Here is a 20,696-nt window from a genome sequence, read left to right on the forward strand (position 1 = left end):
ACATTTCCAGTTTTATAACTTGTGCAATGATGGTGAGGTTCATCCTTCCTTACCTTGACTGTGTCTCTGAACACTGAACACCTTGTACTTCTGGGAACACCAGAGAGGTTGCAGTTCTGTATTATGACATTATTATTATACATTTATATAGCGCCATTTATTCCATGGTGCTTTACAGGGAAAAGGGGAAATATAGACAAGTACAATAAACATGTGTAAGACAAGGGACACACAAGTACAGAAGGAGAGAGTACCCTGCCCGCGAGGGCTCACAGTCTACAGGGATGGGTGAGGATACACTAGGAGACGGTAGAGCTGGTTGTGCGGTGGTTCAGTAGACCAAGGATCATTGCAGGCTGTAGGCTTGTCGGAACAGGTGGGTCTTCAGGTTCTTCTTGAAGGTTTCCGTTGTTGGTGAGAGTCTTATGTGTTGCAACAGAGAGTTCCACAGTATGAGAGAAGCATGGGAGAAGTCTTGTATGCGGTTGTGGGAAGAAGAGATGAGAGGGGAGTAGAAAAGGAGATCTTGAGAGGATCAAAGGTTACGTGCAGGAAGGTACCGGGAGACCATGTTACAGATGTATGGAGGAGACAGGTTGTGGATGGCTTTGTATGTCATGTTTAGGGTTTTGAACTGGAGCCTCTGGACAATAGGAAGCCAGTGAAGGGCCTCGCATAGGGGGAGGCAGGGGAATAGCGGGGAGACAGGTGGTTTAGTTGGGCAGCAGAGTGTAGGATAGACTGGAGTGGTGCCAGAGTGTAAGAGGGGAGGCCAGAGAGTAGGAGATTGCAGTAGTCGAGGCGGGAGATGATAAGGCCATGCACTAGTGTCTTTGTGGTTTCATGGTTGAGGAATATGCGGATCTGGGAAATATTTTTGAGTTTGAGGCGGCAGAAGGAGGCAAGGGCTTGGATATGTGGTTTGAAAGAGAGGTCAGAGTCGATCACCCCAAGGCACCGAACATGCGGGACTGGGGAAAGAGAGCAGCCATTGACATTGATGGATAGGTCTGGTGGAGGGTTAGAGTGAGATAGGGGAAAGATGATGAATTCTGTTTCGTCCATGTTCAGTTTGAGAAAGTGAGCAGAAAAGAAGGCTGAAATAGCAGACAGACATTGTGGGATTTTGGTCAGTAAGGAGATGAGGTCAGGTCCAGATAGGTAGATCTGCGTGTCATTGGCGTAGAGGTGGTACTGCAAGCCGTGGGATTCTATGAGCTGTCCCAGGCAGAAGGTGTAGATGGAGAAAAGTATGGGTCCAGTGAAGGGCCTCGCATAGGGGGGAGGCAGGGGAATAGCGGGGAGACATGTGGATTAGTTGGGCAGCAGAGTGTAGGATAGACTGGAGTGGTGCCAGAGTGCTGGAGGGGAGGCCAGAGAGTAGGAGGTTGCAGTAGTCGAGGCGGGAGATGATAAGGCCATGAACTAGTGTCTTTGTGATTTCATGGTTGAGGAATACGCGGATCTGGGAAATATTTTTGAGTTTGAGGCGGCAGAAGAAGGCAAGGGCTTGGATATGTGGTTTGAAAGAGAGGTCAGAGTCGAGGATCACCCCAAGGCACCGAACGTGCGGGACTGGGGAAAGAGAGCAGGCATTGACATTGATGGATAGGTCTGGTGGAGGGTTAGAGTGAGATAGGGGAAAGATGATGAATTCTGTTTCGTCCATGTTCAGTTTGAGAAAGTGAGCAGAAAAGAAGGCTGAAATAGCAGACAGACATTGTGGGATTTTGGTCAGTAAGGAGATGAGGTCAGGTCACTATAGGTACATCTGCGTGTCATCGGCGTAGAGGTGGTACTGCAAGCCGTGGGATTCTATGAGCTGTCCCAGGCCGAAGGTGTAGATGGAGAAGAGTAGGGGTCCGAGGACTGAGCCTTGAGGAACACCGACTGACAAGGGCCGAGGTGAGGAGGTGGTGTGTGAGAGGGAGACACTAAATGTTTGGTCTGTTAGGTATGATGAGATCCAGGATAGGGCCAAGTCTGTGATGCCAAGAGATGAGAGAATCTGCAGCAGGAGGGAATGGTTCACGGTATCGAAGGCAGAAGTCAGGTCCAGGAGAAGGTGAACAGAGTAGTGTCGCTTGCTCTTGACGGTTAGTAGGTCGTTAGTGACTTTAGTGGAGGACATCAGTGGAGGATAATGGCTTGCTGGTAGCCTAACATTTGATTCTCCTCAAATCCTTGGCATTTAATGTGCATAATTTTTTCCCTCAACAGTTTGTTTTGCAGCCCTGTTGACTATTCGCAACATAACTTTCGAGGGTTCCATGATCACACTACAATATCTTAGTAGTTTCAAGAGTGGTGCATCCCTATTTAACACTTTCAGCAATGTTTGAATTTCTAGAGTCATTTGAATCCCCTCTTTGGCCCATTTTACCTGAAGAAAACACTGCATATAAAGTATGTACCATATTTTTCAGACTATAAGACACACTTTTTTCCTACAAAATTGTGAAGAAAAATGGGGGGTACATCTTATTGTCTGGATGTACCTGCTATGGCTGTGGATTGGGAGGTGGGGGATTTGCAGCAGTGGAGCAGCGGGTCACAGAAGGAAGGAGGCAGCGACTGCAGCTGACTCCTATACCCTCTGCTAAAGAAAAATTAATATTTACTGTGCTCCATGCCCATGGGACTGGAAAGCAGTGAATATTCGTTTCTATTTAATAGTGGACATTCTGTTAGCTGCAGCCGCCAGCTTCCTGCAGCTGTCAGGCTTTCACATGTGCCCACTACTTAAGGGAATGAATAGTCACTGCTCTCCACTCCCATAGACGTGCAGAGAATTGAATATTCATCATTGATCTTTAATAGCGGCAACAGGACCAGGCGATCACATGTGCCCACTAATAAAGAAAATGAATAATCACTGCTCTCAGCACTGAAGTTTCAATTAAGACATGATGTCTACCGGAGCGCTGTAAGCATTCTTTGCTGGGAGCCCAGATACCTCATGCAACAGCTCAATTTTTTTTAGTGTCCCAGCTACACTTAGGTGGCACAAACATCATTTTCATAGACTATTATTGGTAGAAAAATGTAAGGATAGTAACACAGGTGGATGACTGATCAATTGACCCACAGTAGAACATGTTATAATGGCACAGCAGCAGTCTGAAATACGCCATGCAGATGGTATCAGAGTCTGGGCCAGCATTTAAAGCTTTGATTTTATGTTTGAATTAAGACAAGGTGGGTAAGGTTGGCTGTGCTGGGAGCCCTGATACCTCATGCAACAGCTCAAACTTCTTTTTTATTCAGCCACACTCAGATGGGACAAATATCAGCTTGGTAGAAAACTTTAAGGATAGTAACAAAGGTTGTTGACTAATCGATTGACCCACAGTAGAAATATTAGAATGGCACAGCAGTGTATCGGGGTCTGGGACAGCATTTAAAGCATATAATAGAAGTTTCAATTAATACGTGATGGCTAAGTGAGCAGTGTAAGCCTTCTTTGCTGGGAGCCCAGACACCTCATGCAACAGCTCTTTTTTTAGTTTCCTAGCCACACTCAGGTGGCACAAACATCAGTTTCATAGACTACTATTGGTTCAAAAGTGTAAGAATAGTAACAAAGGTAGATGACTGATCAATTGACCCAGAGTAGGACATTTTATAATGTCATATCAGCAGTCAGCAATAGGCCATGCATGTTATATGTGGGTATGGGCCAGTATTTAGAGCAAGGAATTAAGACATGGCGGCTAAGGGAGCCATGTAAGCATTATTTGCTTGGAGCCCTGATATCTCATGCAACAGCTCAATTTTTTTTGTCCCAGCGAAACTCAGGTGGCACAAATATCAGCTTGGTAGAGCACTAATGTAAGAAAAATGTAATGATAGTAAAACTGGTAGCTGACTAAAAGTAATACCGAGTCTATGGGTCTGGGACCAATGCTGTACAAATATTTCCCAAAATAAGGGGTCTGGCCTGATACCTTATGCAAAACCTTTTTTTTGGTTCCAGCCACACTCAGATGGAACAAGCATCAGTTTCATACATTACTACTGGTACAAAAATGTAAGGACAGTAACACAGATAACTGACTGAAAGTGAGTGCAGGCCTGCCTGTCTGGGAGCCATACTTACACAAGAAACCCACCAGATGGAGACCAGACTTGTAGTCTCTACATTTCAAAAAAATATCACACACCACTAAAGTGGCATCAATTTCCACAGAGTAGAAACAGTATAATAGGACTTTGACACACCTTCTACTACAAGCAATCTACCATATGAAGACCCAATTTGCAGTCTCCACATTTTAAAAAATTATTGTCACACCCCACTAAAGTGGCATCAATGTCAACAGAGTAGAAACACTATAATAGGCCTCTCATAAACCTTCTACTACAGACAACCCACCAGATGGAGACCCAACTTGGAGTCTCCACATTTCCTAAAGTTATTGTCACACAACACTAAAGTGACATAAATTTCCCAGAGTTCAAATATTATAATAGGCCCCTGACACACCTTCCACTACTGGCAACTCACCAGATAGAAACTCAAATTGGAGTCTCCACAATTCAAAAAATTGCTTGTAACATCAGAAGCAGTAAGAACAGCAGGCACAGAAGACACCATAAAGGTGGCACAGACTGCAATAATGTAAAATCAATGCATGACACTAAAAATTACACCATCGCCTAGTCTACCCAGTCTGCAACTGGGGTGCAAAAGTCATTGGAGATCCATGACTTGTTCATTTTGATGAAACTTAGGTGGTCTACACTTTCAGGGGACATCCGGATGTGCTTATCCATCAAGACACCAAAAGCAGCGCTGAAGACATGTTCCAATAGAACGCTGGCTGCCGGGCATGACAAAATCTCCAAGGTGTCACAGGCAAGCACAGGCTGCTCTTCCATTTTTGAAGACCAAAATGTAAAAGGGACCAAAACCCCATGATGGCATTGATATTGAGCTCCCCCATGATGGCATTGATATTGAGCTCCAGATACTCCTGCATCATCCTCTCCAGTTGTTCACAACATGTCAGACTTGTACTCTATTCTGCTGGTGCACAGGCTGGTCTAAAAAATGTGTGAAACGACTCATAGAAATTGCTTATGCAACTTACACTGCTGCTGCTGCTGCTGTTAATTTTTTTGCAATGACACCTTGACATTCCCAGGGTTGGACATCTAGAACTGGGATGCACACTGTGTGCCTCACTGGTGTCTTGGGGAAAACCATTCTTCAGATTGTCTACAACAGTGAAGACAACACTCCAGCATGCATGCATTACTTTCCAGGGGGGAAGTATTTAGCTAAATTTTCTCTTGTACCATGGATCTAACAGAGTGGCAACTCAGTAGCCAGCACTATTTCTATCCCTAAAAATACGAGCACCGTGTTTAAGATAGACCAACAAAAAATCACTCATGTGTCAGGCGCTTCCATGAGGTCCATGGTGTGTTGTTGGTGAGGTAACACTCAAGGTTGCTTCCTCCGTCCCCTCCCGCCAACCACAGATAACAGAGAGTGGATCATTATCCTCTTCATCTCTTGACTATTGCACGCCCATTACCTCATCCTCCTCCATTTGTTCCTCGGCTCCTGCATCTTCACTAACAGTTTGTCTAGTACCATGATCTAGTACTCTCGATTGCTGAATGGCACCTTCCGAAGGCACCCCCCTGTGCGACAACAGTCTGGTAATTTAAGTTATTGCTATCCCTTCCGCATCCTCCTCTGCTTCCACCTCTTCCTCTGGGACCATCACCTCCTTACGCAGACTATTCAAAGTGTGCTTCAGCAATGTAGATGTCCAGAATAGTGATGCTGATGATGGCATCATAAGTGGTAACCATTTTAGTAGCCATTTCAAAACTGTGCAGAAGGTGCAGAGGTCCTTCATCTGTGCCCACTCCGCAAGCATGATTTGCACCATGTCCAGACTGCGTTGGCCAAGTATATGCAAAATTACACACTGCACAGGGCTTGTTGCTTCTGCCACATCCGATTCAACATGTGCAGAATGGAATTCCACCATGTCGGAACATCGCAAATCAAACAGTTAACCGGTAGGCCAAAAGACCTCTGTAGCAATGCAAGTCAATGACCTGGGGGGTGTGATTGTCGGAAGAGAGCACACAGTGACCATGTTTTCTGCAGCAGTGCATCCATACCAGGATAGTGGCAGAGAAATTGCTGTTCCATCAGGTTGAGGATGTGAGCCATGCAAGGCACGTGTGTGAGATTGCCATGGCATAGGGCCACCATCAGCTTTGCACCATCATCGCCCACGGCATTCCTTGGCTCCAGGTTTAGTGGAGACAGCCATTGTTCTAACTCAGAAATCCAAAAGGGAGACCATAAATAATTGTCAACTTCCAAAAAGTGATAAGACCAACTCAAAAGAAGAGGAAGTACCAGACAAAATAAAATACTTAGAAATGTTATTATTCTCAATTAAAGCAGATCATATCCAAGAAGTTAATATAGAACAAGGCAGAGTGTACTCCATGCACTATTAAACATTAAATCAAGTGAACAGGTATACAGGACAGCAGAAACACCACATAAATGATAGTTTGAAAACATGTGACCACTAAGTACAAAACAATAAATCCATGTGGATATATGACTAGTGGACTGAGACCAATATAAGGCAATTACTGAAAAAGTCACAACTTGTTATATAAAGTGCATTGTGCCAAAATATAGAATGCCATAATTAAAAAATCATGTAAAGTGTATCATGACTCAAAGCTAGGAGGGATAGCTAATACTAGAGAAGAGAGAGAGAGCATTCAAAAAGATATAAATAAACTGGAGCAGTGGGCAGCAACTAACAGAATGGATTTTAACAGGGAAAAATGAAAAGTACTACATCTGGGCAATAAAAATGAAAAAAGCACATACAGAGTGGGAGGAATAGGGCTAAGCAACATCACATGTGAAAAAGACTTGGGTATACTAATAGATCACAGACTGAATATGAGTCAGCAGTGTGATGCAGCAGCAAAAAAGGCAAATGCAATTCTAGGATGTATTAACAGAAGCATACAGTCTAGATCACGTGAAGTCATTATTGCCCTCTACTCCTCTTTGGTCAGACCTCATCTGGAATACTGTGTCCAGTTTTGGGTGCCACATTTTAAAAAAGACATCAACAAACTGGAGCAAGTTCAGAAAAGAGCGACCAAAATGGTGACCGGTCTGCAAACCCTGTCTTATGAGGAAAGGTTGCATGATTTGGGAATGTTTAGCTTGCAAAAGAGAAGACTGAGAGGAGACTTAATAGCTGTCTACAAATATCTCAAGGGATGTCACATTGTAGAAGGATCATCTTTATTCTCATTTGCACAAGGAAAGACTAGAAGCAATTGGATGAAACTGAATGGGAGGAGACACAGATTAGATATTAGAAAAAACTTTTTGACAGAGTGATCAAAGAGTGGAACAGGCTGCCACGAGAAGTGGTGAGTTCTCCTTCAATGAAAGTCTTCAAACAGAGGCTGGACAGACATCTGTCTGGGATGAGTTAGCAAATCCTGTTTTGAGCAGGGGGTTGGACCAGATGGCCAAGGAGGTCCCTTCCAACTCTACGATTCTATGATTCTATCATGCTGAGGTAGAATATTCTGTAGTGGGATAAACCTATAAGCCCATGAAATATGTCCACTATTGAAAAGCCAAAGTGCCAATAGACTATGCTGTAAGAAATACAGAGGAGGGCCAATGTATATACTGTAGGTGAGCCAAAGTGCAAAAAACAGTGACAAAATGTATACCTGAGGATAGTGGCAAGGATATAAGGATCCTTATATCCTTGCCACTATCCTCAGGTATACATTTTGTCACTGTTTTTTGCACTTTGGCTCACCTATGTACATTGGCCCTCCTGTGTATTTCTTACAGCATAGTCAATTGGCACTTTGGCTTTTCAATAGTGGACATATTTCATGGGCTTACAGGTTTAACCCACTATAGAATATTCTACCTCAGCATGATACACTTTACATAATTTTTTAATTATGGCATTCTATATTTCGGCACAATGCACTTTATATGACAAGTTGTGAATTTTTCAGTAATTGCCTTATATTGGTCTCAGTCCACTAGTCATACAGCATATCCACATGATTTATTGTTTTGTACTTAGTGTTCACATGTTTTCAGACTATCATTTATGTGGTGTTTCTGCTGTCCTGTATACTTGTTCACTTGATTTAATGTTTAACTTCTTGGATATGATCTATTTTAATTGAGAATAATAAAATTTCTAAGTATTTTATTTTGTCTCGCACTTCCTCTTCTTTTGGATTGTTCTAACTCAGCCTGGATAGCTGTCCACAACTCTTGAGCTGTTTGACTGTGATTTCTAAGGCATATTAATTTAAACACTACCTGATTGCGGTGAGCCATGGCTGCGCAGTACCGAGATGGGAGAGATTCGATCAACAGTGTTGTAATGCGTGTCCAATTAAGGGAGAAGTTGAGGGCACAGGTGGAGACCCTAGAAGAGGCGGAGGAGGCAGAAGCAGTGGAGGAACTGTTAGATACATAGGTTTGTCACTCAAGCCTTGGGGATTCAAGAACTTGTGGAGCAGTCCTTCAACCGCCAGCCTCAACAGCCAACAGAGTCTTCCAGTGCCCAATCAGTGAGATGTAACGCCCCTGCCCAGATGTTAATGGTGAAATGCACCCCGGGAAACATAGATTTTTTCAGGGAACGGGTGTTGTTGTCAGCGAAATGCTGGTGTAGCCAGAGACACAGCTTCATAGAGAAGTAATGGTGACTGGGCACCTAGTACTGGGGAACTGCCATGACCATCAACTTTCTGAAACCGTCTGTATCCATGAGGTGGAAAGGCAGCATTTCCGTGGCTAACAAATTGGAGACGGTGGAGTTCAAACTCTTAGCTTTGCCATGTGTAGGCAGAAACATGATTTTATGTGACCACAACTGCGGGATCAAAGGCATGCTGCTGTGCTAAGACATGGTAGAGTATGGAGAACAGGACAAACTGCTGGACTATGAGTGATATGCAGGTGCAGATGTTATGGTGGATTGAGAAAGATGTGTTGTACAAAGTGACACAAAAGAAGCAGTCATGCCTACTTCCGTAACAGCTGATGGGTTCTCACTCACCCCAAATCCAGTTTAAACTACTAACACTGACCTAGAAAGCCATCCATAACCTTTCTCCTCTGTATATTTCCAAACTAATCTCCCAATATCTTCCCTCACGTAATCTCCGGTCCCCCCAAGACCACATTTTCATCTATACACTTATTCGCTCCTCACCCAATCATTTCTTTCTAATATGCCCCATCATCTGAAATTCTGCGCACCAACACATCCAGTTATCCACCCCATTTGGATCCTTTAGATAGAACCTGAAAACCCATCTCTTCAAAAAAGTTTACAACCTGCAATGACCGCGTGGCCAACTCAACACCATCGGAGCTACTGCAACCTCTGACCTACTGTCTCCTTCCCCATAATCCTGTAGAATGTAAGCCTGCAAGGGCAGGGTCCTCTTCCCTCTGTACCAGTCTGTCATTTGTAGTTTATTTACTGTAAGTGATATTTGTATTTTGATGTAACCCATTCTCATGTACAGCACCATGGAATCAATGCTGTTATATAAATAAATAATATTAATAATAATAATGTAGGAGAAAAACAAGTGTAGTTTCTGAGGCCAGAGACCTGTGTAAGAAGGCTTGGCATGGTGACTGAGGAGGAAGAAACAGCAGATGGGGTTGATAGAATGGCCGGTGGTTGGCGAGGCCCGATAGTCTGCATTTTAGAGCAGTGAGATTTCCACACTAAGGCATGTTGATCACGCATGTGCTGATTCATGCATGTAGTCATCAAATTATTATAATTTTTGCCTCTACAGAGTTTTTATTGAAAATTTGACAGATAACGTGCGTTGGGTCATCCTTTATGATCTCAAAAGAGGCCCAGTCTATGCAACCCTTGCCAACCCTGCAAACTGCACACTTGCGACCGATGCTGGCCACAGCCAGAGATGAGACTGAGGATGCAGTGCTTGTCATGGTTGCATCACTTTGCGTCTGTGTGGGAAGCCACAACATAACCGCTTCATCTTTCTCCTACTCCACCTCCTCTGCTGAGCTATGGAGCTGTGTACCTCTGGGTTCACACCAAGTGGGATGTACAACCTCATCATCCTTTCTTTTCTCACTCTCCTCACCCTGAGAGTTACCCTCCTCATCTTCCTGCCCTGTCACCACAGTACAGTCCGTGTGTGCCTCTTGTATCTGAGCCTCATCAGCATCACCTCCACCCTTGGTGGTTAATGTCTGGTGCTCGGATCCTACTTCGCCTGACCCCAGATCCAAAATGAAAAAAATTTGTGCATTGGTGCAGAGGTTTTCCTCCTCTAGATTCCGGGAATCTTCAGATCTGACCTCTGATGCCAATGGATTAGAATGTGTGAACAGCTCCGCAGAATGGCCCATCTGAGGTTCCCCACAGTCAGTTGGGCATTTTTGACAGAGAGGGAAACAAGGGTGATTGGAGTGCCACCTCTGAGGATTGTACTGTGTGTGATGTTCAGGTGGAGAAAGATGAGGAGAGGCCACTTGATGCAGCACTTGGCATCCACTGTAGCACATGCTCTTTCTAAGCCTCATCTACAAGGCATACTGCTGTACGGCTGCCAATCAAAGGAAGTCGAGTAGCCCGGCCAGTAACAAATGTTGTCAGTGGTCCAGGGCCGGCCCGAACGTATAGGCGAACTAGGCGGCCGCCTAGGGCGCCGACCCAAAGTGGGCGCCAGAGAAAAAATAGAAAAAAATTATAAAACATCTTTTCAAAAGGCAAAAAGTTTTAGGGATAGAAAGAAAAGTGTACATATTTAAAGGCAAATATGACGCAAGAGTGGTTGGTTGGGTTGGCAGCAATTTCGATAGAATCTGAAGTTGCTAAACAAATAAATCTCGGTGACTTAGTGTCATCCTTTTCAAAAAAAAGGCAAGGAAACAAAAATTTTAATTACCTATGGTCGTTTTTGTTTTGTGTTATTGATTACTTTGTATATATTTGTCCTATACAACTTCTCAGAAGATTAAAGCGTTAGGAGAGAGTTAATTAATAATTGTTGTTGTGGTTTATTTGGCTCCTAAATTTATATCTCAAGTTTTCATCTACTGCCAAGAATAGTAGGGGCGCAACAAAATAGTTTCACCTAGGGCGCCGTAATCTCTCAGGCCTCTGGCTCCACTCTGTCTCTAGTATTTACCCTGGGCTCCAACACCGCCAGTTGCTGCTCAGAAGTGCCGTCTGCACAATCAACACTTGATCCTGTGTTACTGGGGTTCAGTAACGTCAGCTGATCCCCTGCTGTGTGTCCGGCAATTTCTCCTGCTCTGTCCACACTCACACAACTACAGATTTTAAACTTGTGGCAGAGCAGGAGAAATTGCCGGACACACAGCACGGGATCAGCTGACGTTACTGAACCCCAACAACACAGGAAAAAGTGTTGACTGTGCAGACGGCACTTCTGAGCAGCAACTGGCAGTGTTGGAGCCCAGGGTAAATACTAGAAACAGAGTGGAGTCAGAGACCTTATTGGAGCAAGTTTAAAATCAGTAGTAGTCTACAACAGATATTAATCTTGATCCAATTAGGCCTCTGCCTCCACTCTGTTTGTACTATTGACCCTGGGCTCCAATGCCACCAGTTGCTGCTCAGAAGTGCAGTCTGCACAGTCAACACATGCTCCAGTGTTATTGGGGTTCAGTAATGTCAGCTTATCCCCATCTGTGTGTCCGGCAATTTCTCCTGCACTGTCCACACTCACACAACTACAGATTTTAAACTTGCTCCAATTAAGCCTCTGTCTCCATTCTGCTTGTAGTATTTACCCTGGGTTCTGGCACCTCCAGCTGGTTCCCAGCAGTGTCTTTGGCACGGGTCCTCCCTCCTGCCCAACCAGGTTCCAGCACGTCAGCTGTTTCCGGGTAGTGTCAACGTCACTTTCCTCCAAAACTTTATCCTGTCGTGTTGCGGTCAGGTTAGCCGACTCTATGGTGCCTGCAGTTTAGGTGCTTCCTATGTGGTCTGCGGGATCTGGCAATAAAGGCTGGTTCCATAGTGACAATAGGACAAGCACCCCCTGTAGGACTGTGGGTTTCGGTAACTGCGGCCGGCTCGCGGCCTTGCAACTTTGTTTTTCATGGGTACCTTCTGCTACCCATCCGGGTTCCAGTACCGTCAGCTGGTTCTCGGCAGTGCATTTGGCTTAGGTGCCTCCTTCTCGGTATCCAATTTCCAGCAACGTCTGCTGGTCCTTGGTACTGCTTTATAGCACAGGTACCTCCTGCTTAGTAACCGGGTTCCAGTACCATCAGCTGCTCCTCGGTAGTGCAATTGGCGCTTGTTCCTTCTGCTGCCCCTCCGGATTCCAGCACCGTCAGCTGGTCCTCGGTAGTTCCATTGGCTCTTGTAGCTTCTGCTACCCATCCGGGTTCCAGTACCATCAGCTGGTTGTCGGCAGTGCCTTTGGCTTAGGTGCCTCCTTCTCTGTATCCGAGTTCCAGCACCGTCTGCTGGTCCTTGGTAGTGCTTTCTGGCACAGGTACCTCCTGCTTAGTAACTGGGTTCCAGTACCATCAGCTGGTCCTCGGTAGTGCCATTGGCTCTTGTTCCTTCTGCTACGCCTCTGGGTTCCAGCACCATCAGCTGGTCCTCGGTAGTTCCACTGGCTCTTGTTCCTTCTGCTACCCATCCGGGTTCCAGTACCGTCAGCAGGTTCTCCGCAGTGCCTTTGGCTTAGGTGCCTCCTTTTCGGTATCCGAGTTCCAGCAACATCTGCTGGTCCTTGGTAGTACTTTCTAGCACAGGTACCTCCTGCTTAGTAACCGGGTTCCAGTATCATCAGCTGGTCCTTGGTAGTGCCATTGGCTCTTGTTCCTTCTGCTGCCCCTCCAGGCTCCAGCACCATCAGCTGGTCCTCGGTAGTTCCATTGGCTCTTGTAGCTTCTGCTACCCATCCGGGTTCCAGCACTGTCAGCTGGTTCTCGGCAGTGTCTTTGGCACGGGTACTCCCTCCTGCCCAGCCTAGTTCCAGCACGCCAGCTGTTTCTGGGTAGTGTCAACGTCACTTTGCCACCAATACGTTGTCGTGTCGTGTTGCGATCGGGTTAGCCGACTCTATGGTGCCTGCAGTTTAGGTGCTTCCTATGTGGGCTGCGGGATCTGGCAATAAAGGCTCGTTCCGTAGTGCCAATAGGACAAGCACCCCCGGTAGGACTGTGGGGGGTTTCAAAGGATTTTGTCCCACCTTGCCTTGATGATACATAGGTTCCCAGAAAACTGCCTCGCTTTTGTCCTCTGCTTCCTTGGACTTGCCCAATTCCGCCCTTTGCAGCAGCTGAATGTCCAGCCAACACATCAACATATGCCATTTTTTAAACCTCCCTAAGTGGGCTGCCCACCCCCCATGGCTGGGGTCAACACCTGGCGCACCCGGGCAAGTGTCGTTGCTCTGAACAGGTGGATGGGCCCACAGATTGCTGACGGCACTGGCACAGGGTCCCTCATAGTACAATACAGTGTCTCTGACGGTGGGGGGGCCACTCACCGTCAGATACACCAGCATACTATGAGGGGCCCTGTGCCAGTACCCTCGACCACGAGTGTGCCTCCCCTGCTTGGTCATGGCCGCAGCAGTTGCAAGTTGCAATAGTTACCTCTCCCTGCTCCACCGCTGTGTAATCTGGGCAGTTAAATTCTTCACAGGGACTGCTACTAGAAATTTGGTGTATTGATCGATGATGGTTAAGATGCAGCTATGCCCTGTCCTGCTGGCCTCTACCTTCAGATGATCAATGACTACCATTTGTAATGGACGTCAACTTACAAGTGGATGCAGTGGTGCTTTATGATCACCTTTCACAGTTGTGATAGTCACAGACGTGTGACATTCCTGCCACCATTTTTCAATGTCTCCTCTCATGCCAATCCAATAGAATCGCCTACGGCCTGTGGCTTCTGTCTTTGGAACTCCAAAATGACCAGACACATCATGATAGGCAGTGAGGACCATGTCTACATCTCTCCCTGTGATCACAGTTTGATGGAGACGAGTAACTGTGATGTGATCCACGCTACTGCGATAAAGCAATCCTTTCTTCACAAAGAACCGTTTTCGCTGTCTCCACAGACACAGTAATTGAGGGTCTGCATCGCCTCTGCAACATCTACCGGGAGGTTTTCCCGCGATGAGTAATTCCCAAATTTCTGATAACACTCGAATTTCCGTCTGTACTTGTATCCATGTAGTTTCCAGTAGAGGAGAGTCTGGACTGGCTTACTGAGATTGAAGTATATACAAAGATTTAAAAGTACCACAACACTGTATACTGTTGTACAGTTCGACTACCTTTCCCTTTTTCTACTTGTTAAATTCTGGTGTAATACATACTGAGCCTGTGAGTGTCTGTGTCTGACTCCGGAAGTATAGACGAAAATTTACAATTACCCCTAGACTGGATACACCTGGTATGTGCTGATACAGTACCTTTGTTCAAAATTTTGTATTACGGTATCATCCATAGTGAGTGAGCGTGTGTGAGCGTGTGTTGTTTATGTCTTCTATATATACGGTGAATCGGAGATACCAATTTTTACCCTATAATCGATACAGCTTGTATCTTGTTATACAGTACCTTTGTTCAACATTTAGTATTACGGTCAAATCCATACTGAGTGAGCGTCTGAGACTGACTACGGGACTATGTTTACAGAGATTTCAATTGTACCCTATAATATATATACTTGCTATCTTGTTATTCAGTACCTTTTTTACAACATTTTTTATTATGGTCAAACCCAGACTGAGTGAGCATCTGAGGGTGACTCCGGAAATATATACCGAGATTTCAAATTTGCCCAACACTGTATACAGGTGTACGCTTGTGTTACATTACCCATTTACAGCTTTTCATATTTTTGTGTACTCCATACTGGACCTGAGAGCGTTTGTGTCTGCCTCCTGAAATGTATACGGAGATTCAGAATGTTTACACTATACTATATATACCTTGCCTCTGGTGATACTGTTCCCTTTTTCACCTTTTTATTTTATTGGGTAATCCATACTGAGCCTGTGAGCGTCTGTGTATGACTCATGAAATATATACGGAGAATTACTGTTATCCATAGACTGTATAGAGCTGTAGACTTCTGATACAGTACCATATATCTGCTGGCATTTTGGGTCCATTTTCTAAAACATGAGGAAGCATTAACGGGGCCCATTATACACTGGAGCATTAGAAATGGTGTCCATTATATATGGAGCATTATTTGGGCCCATAACACACTGGAGCATCGTCCATGGGGACCATCATATACTGTAGCATTATGTGGAGCTCATCATATATTGTATGGAACATTATATGTGACCAATTATTCTGTATGGGGAAATATATGGGGCTCTTTATTCTGTATGGGCTCAATGTGGTGGCCATAATACTGTATGGAGTAATATACTGTCCTTTTTTTGAGCTATTGGAGAATTTAAAATAGATCAGTCATGTCATGTAAGCAGTGAAGTATTTTTTCATTGTACTATACCTATATTTCTGTGCTGTATCGGAGCATCATGAGTTGTGGTATGTATTAAAGGGGTGCTCTTTGGCCCAGGGCACATGAAAACCTGGAGCCAACCCTACCCCTCCCCACAACTTTTTCCAAATAACCCCCAGTTTTCGGTGCGTAACTATTATTATAAAGTAAATTAAGGTTGACAAGCTTCAGTAATAAGAATTGATGTTTTTGGCAGTGAAATGGGCACTGTAGGTGTGTTTACTGTCTTCCTCTCACTGCCGACTTAGCTTCCCCATTGACTTGCATTTGGTTTCGTGTTTCAGTCGGCCTCCGACTTTTCCCTATAGTAGGCCAATTTCGTTCAACATGACTTGAGAAAGTCGGGTTTCATGAAACCGGACTCGACCCTAAAAAAGGCAAAGTCGCTCCTCTCTAATCCAAGTATGATCAGATTTTTTCGACAGACCCATAGAGTTGAATGGGTGAGTGCCATCCAGTTTATGAAGGCAAATTACGCATCCTGTGATTTTTTTCTCCAACCAAATTAGTCAGAGGAAAAAAATGAGTGGTGTGCACAGACCTATAGAATAACATGGGAACGAGTGCAATCTGCCAAAGCCATGGATAACACTTTTTACAGTTGTGGGCACGGACCCTTATAAGTAACCGTGACTGGTGGCAGCGCGTTATATGTGACGAACAGCATGAACCGCCGTTCGCCACTTTCGGGCGACTAACGGGGGTCCCGCTGCCACCAAAACGCGACGGACAGCGGACCCTGTGTCACCACTATGTCACAGTCCCACCACTGACACGGGTGTATCAGCGGACGGAGGGACGAGACACAATGCCGGCACACGGCTATCACAGGCACAGTTGGGGCTTATCTTAGTTATCCCACCAATGGCACCATGTGACAAAAATACCCAGCAAGCTAATCTCGCTCTACAATTTGCCGCAGGGGGAGTTTAATTTGGATGCCCCACCACTGCTATCAATCTTCCAAGTACTGCGGGGATTCATGTATATCCCACTTTCTCAGTTCCACTTTGGAACTCGCAGCTCTCCGGCGCCCCCCTTACCCTCAGGTCAGTCAGAGAACTCCACCTAGGATAATTAGTCGCCGGACGGGCTGCCTGTTGTGAACCGGCAATTAGGCTTCTGCAGTAAAGGAATTATCAATGCTGTGGCCGCAGCCCCTCATTCAGCTATATAAGACCCTTCTGGACTGCCAGCAAGCCGCAATAGCCGTACACAACGTGCTGCCACCAGTCACGGTTACTTAATTCACAGTGTTAAATTAAGAGGGTCCGTGGCAAACCCCTTGAATTAGTAGCGATTATCTATCAAAGGCGTATAGTTCGATTCTTAGAGCATAGAGACAGAACTAAATAATTTTATCATTTATTCCCCGAAAAAGTAGGGCAGTGGTTACAGATAAAAGTTGCTATAAAATTGAGACATTAATTATGTACAGTACAGATATAAAATAAAGGGATTAAAAACAGAGGTACACTCACGGTTGTTCATGACTCGTTAGGCAAACCCATGCGGCTGAGAAAGAAGGCGGAGCCACACATCTCCACTCATCTGGAGTTCTTGTCAGCACGATGATTGGAGCTCTTCTGAGCTGGTTTTGCCAAGGGAATGCCTTATAGGCAATATGTGACGAACAGCCCACCGCCGTTCGTCCAAATACAGAGGCGACTAACGGGGGTCCCGCTGCCACCAAAATGCGACGGACAGCGGACCCTGTGTCACCACTATGTCACAATCCCACCACTGACACCGGTGTATCAGCGGACGGAGGAACGTGACACAATGCCGGCACACGGCTATCACAGGCGCAGTGGGGCTTATCTTAGTTATCCCACCACTGGCACCATGTGACCAAAAATATCCAGCAAGCTAATCTCGCTCTACAATTTGCCGCAGGGGGAGTTTAATTTGGATGCCCCACCACTGCTATTAATCTTCCAAGTACTGCGGGGATTTATGTATATCCCACTTTCTCAGTTCCACTTTGGAACTCGCAGCTCTCCGGCGCCCCCCTTACCCTCAGGTCAGTCAGGGAACTGCACCTAGGATAATTAGTCGCCGGACGGACTGCCTGTTGTGAACCGGCAATTAGGCTTCTGCAGTAAGGGAATTATCAATGCTGTGGCTGCAGCCCCTTATTCAGCAATATAAGACCCTTCTGTACTGCCAGCAAGCCGCAATAGCCGTACACAACGCGCTGCCACTGGTGGCAGCGCGTTACACATTCGATCAGTGGCTCGCTCTTGTCATCTGCACCTCAAAAACATTTCTAGAATTCGACCTTTTCTTACTTTTGACTCTGCAAAAACTCTTACTGTTTCTCTTATTCATTCTCGTCTGGACTATTGTAACTCTCTTCTAATCGGTCTCCCTCTTACCAAACTCTCCCCCCTCCAATCTGTCTTGAATGCTGCAGCCAGGATAATATTCCTCACCAATCGTTACACCGATGCCTCTACCTTGTGCCAGTCATTACACTTGCTACCCATCCACTCCAGAATTCAGTATAAACTTATTACCCTCACCCACAAAGCCCTCAATGGCTCAGCACCACCCTACATCTCCCTTGTTTCAGTATACCACCCTACCCGCGCCCTCCGTTCTGCTGATGACCTGAGGTTAGCATCCTCAATAGTCAGAACCTCCCACTCCCGTCTCCAAGACTTTACACGCGCCGCGCCAATTCTTTGGAATGTACTTCCCAGGTCAATACGATTAGTCCCCAATCCCCAAAATTTTAAGCGTGCCCTGAAAACGCATTTATTCAGACTGGCCTATCGCCTCAACACATTAACCTAATCTATCCCTGTGTGGCACAGCCAAAAGTTTTACCATAACCAGATTTCCCGCATCATGTTCCCACATGCTTTATGCATCCATTAGCCCTCTGTGTCTGTACTGTTGCACACTTAACATTATGGCTGGTCCATACAATCAGGGCAACTGTTACCACCCACCTTTCGTGTCTACCTCTTTCCTCATAGACTGTAAGCTTGCGAGCAGGGCCCTCATTCCTCTTGGTATTTGTTATAATTTATGTGATTATTGTTATGCTGTAATGTCTATTGTCTGTACATGTCCCCTCTGAAATGTAATGTGCTGCGGAATATGTCGGCGCTATAAAAATAAAATTTATTATTATTTATTATAAGTATCCGTGAGGATAGTTGTCTTGTGTAAATTATCAAAGCAATGATCGGTAAATTTGCTCTTTACTTGCTTTATTCATTATATGTAATCAGCCATACTTAGAAATAAAACTAAATTGTTGCTACATGTGTGAGGACCCTTACTCTCAATGTAAAAGATCTGAAGACTTAAGCTGGAGTCACACATAGCGACTCACCAGCGATCCCGACAACGATATCAACGTGTCAGGATCGCTGATGAGTCGCTACATGATCGCTGGTGAGCTGTCAAACAGACAGCTTCACCAGCGATCAGCATAGCGATGCCGAGCGCGCGGCATCGCTGTGCACGTTAGTTACCAGCGCGCTGATGAAGGGAGCTGGTAACTAACGTACACATCGGTTTCTAAGGGACGCACGTCCCTTGGATACCCGATGTGTATGTTAGTTACCAGCTGATCGCTAGTCTCCCGCCTGTCACACGCAGCGATGCGTGCTGGCTAGCGGGAGATCAGCGATGGAAGAAATGTCCAGAGGTTTCCAAGAGCGATCAGCGATATCGGCAGGGGGGCCGGTCGCTGATCGCTGTCACACACAGCGATCTCGCTGGTGAGATCGCTGTTGTGTCACAAAACTTGTGACTCAGCAGCGATCTCGCTAGCGAGATCACTATGTGTGACAGGGCCTTTAAACATTGGTGTGGGGATTTGTATTGATGCTGTAAATCCTATTATCTCAGCATTTGTCCTGTTTAGGCCACATTTATCCTTCCTATACATGTTTGGATTAGTTTAAGGATAACAATTAAAGTGTTATCTTCTCTTCTCAGCTAACTACCATTGTTCCTTTAAAAGGTTTAACCCCAGAAGTCTTGTATATTGTTAGCATCCGGTCAATGATCAGGGTACTGTACCGGCGAGCTATTGCCGACCTTGTAGTGTAGCCCCACAGCGAGACTAATTAGCTTGCTCTGCAAGCATCCACACTATTGATTTGGGAAGTGAAGAAACTAATAATGATGTAGTGTCTGCATTTCCTCGTGAATGGGGATTAGTAGCGTTATGCTATCGCTGCATGCAAAATTAGGAACACGCAGCTCGGATGCATATGTAACGACTTAAACCCTTCCAGCTCTGTTCTAACGATACATGCATATTTACACTTGTCTTATATAAAAGAGGGTTAGGTGCCATTTTCAGACACCTATACACCTGAAGCTCACTATGGGGCAGGAATGGCTTCTATTATGCATTAGGTATAGTGCAATTCATACATATTATGCAAAATTACAAATGCTTTGCTAATCTCTATATAACAAGATAGTGTTTTGCTTTAGGTCTCTCTGGACTGTTGGTGATGGTTGATTCTATGGAAAGCTGGGAATTAATAACTTTGTAAATTACCAATTATTTCTGTAAAGAGAAATAGAGACGGGGAAAGCAAGTAATGAAAAGTATACACTCTTTATTTGTAGCCAGAATTAAAAAGACTCCTATGGCATGCTGAATATTGAAAAACCACCAGTGACCCCAAAATAGCTAAACCAACATGAAAGGGTCTTCTGGACATTTTCTTACACATACAGAATTGTTGTTCCTGATAGCAGCGACATAATCAAATTAACCCTCTTGGCCAAGGCTGCACATTACGTACGCGTTGTGCATCCAGCAGGTTATCTAGGGTTTTTTGTTCCTCCAACATTGTATGTGTCTCGAGAACTGGCATGGCCTGAAAGATCCATCTAAGCACTTTTTCTTATACATATGCTGTAAGAAACAGCACTTTTAGTTGGCCATTGTATGTCACATCATTGCTGAAACTACATACGTTGGAAGAAACATCATGCAATCTGGATCCTGTAATTTCTAGTTCAATACATAGCTTTAAAACAGAAGTCCCCAATTTTTTTATTATTATGCTTTTCTTATATAGCGCCATCATATTCCACATCACTGTACATACTGTACATTATCAT

Source organism: Dendrobates tinctorius, unplaced genomic scaffold, assembly GCF_039654945.1.
Source record: "Dendrobates tinctorius isolate UK_male_01 unplaced genomic scaffold, ASM3965494v1 ptg000029l, whole genome shotgun sequence".
Classification (NCBI taxonomy): domain Eukaryota; kingdom Metazoa; phylum Chordata; class Amphibia; order Anura; family Dendrobatidae; genus Dendrobates; species Dendrobates tinctorius.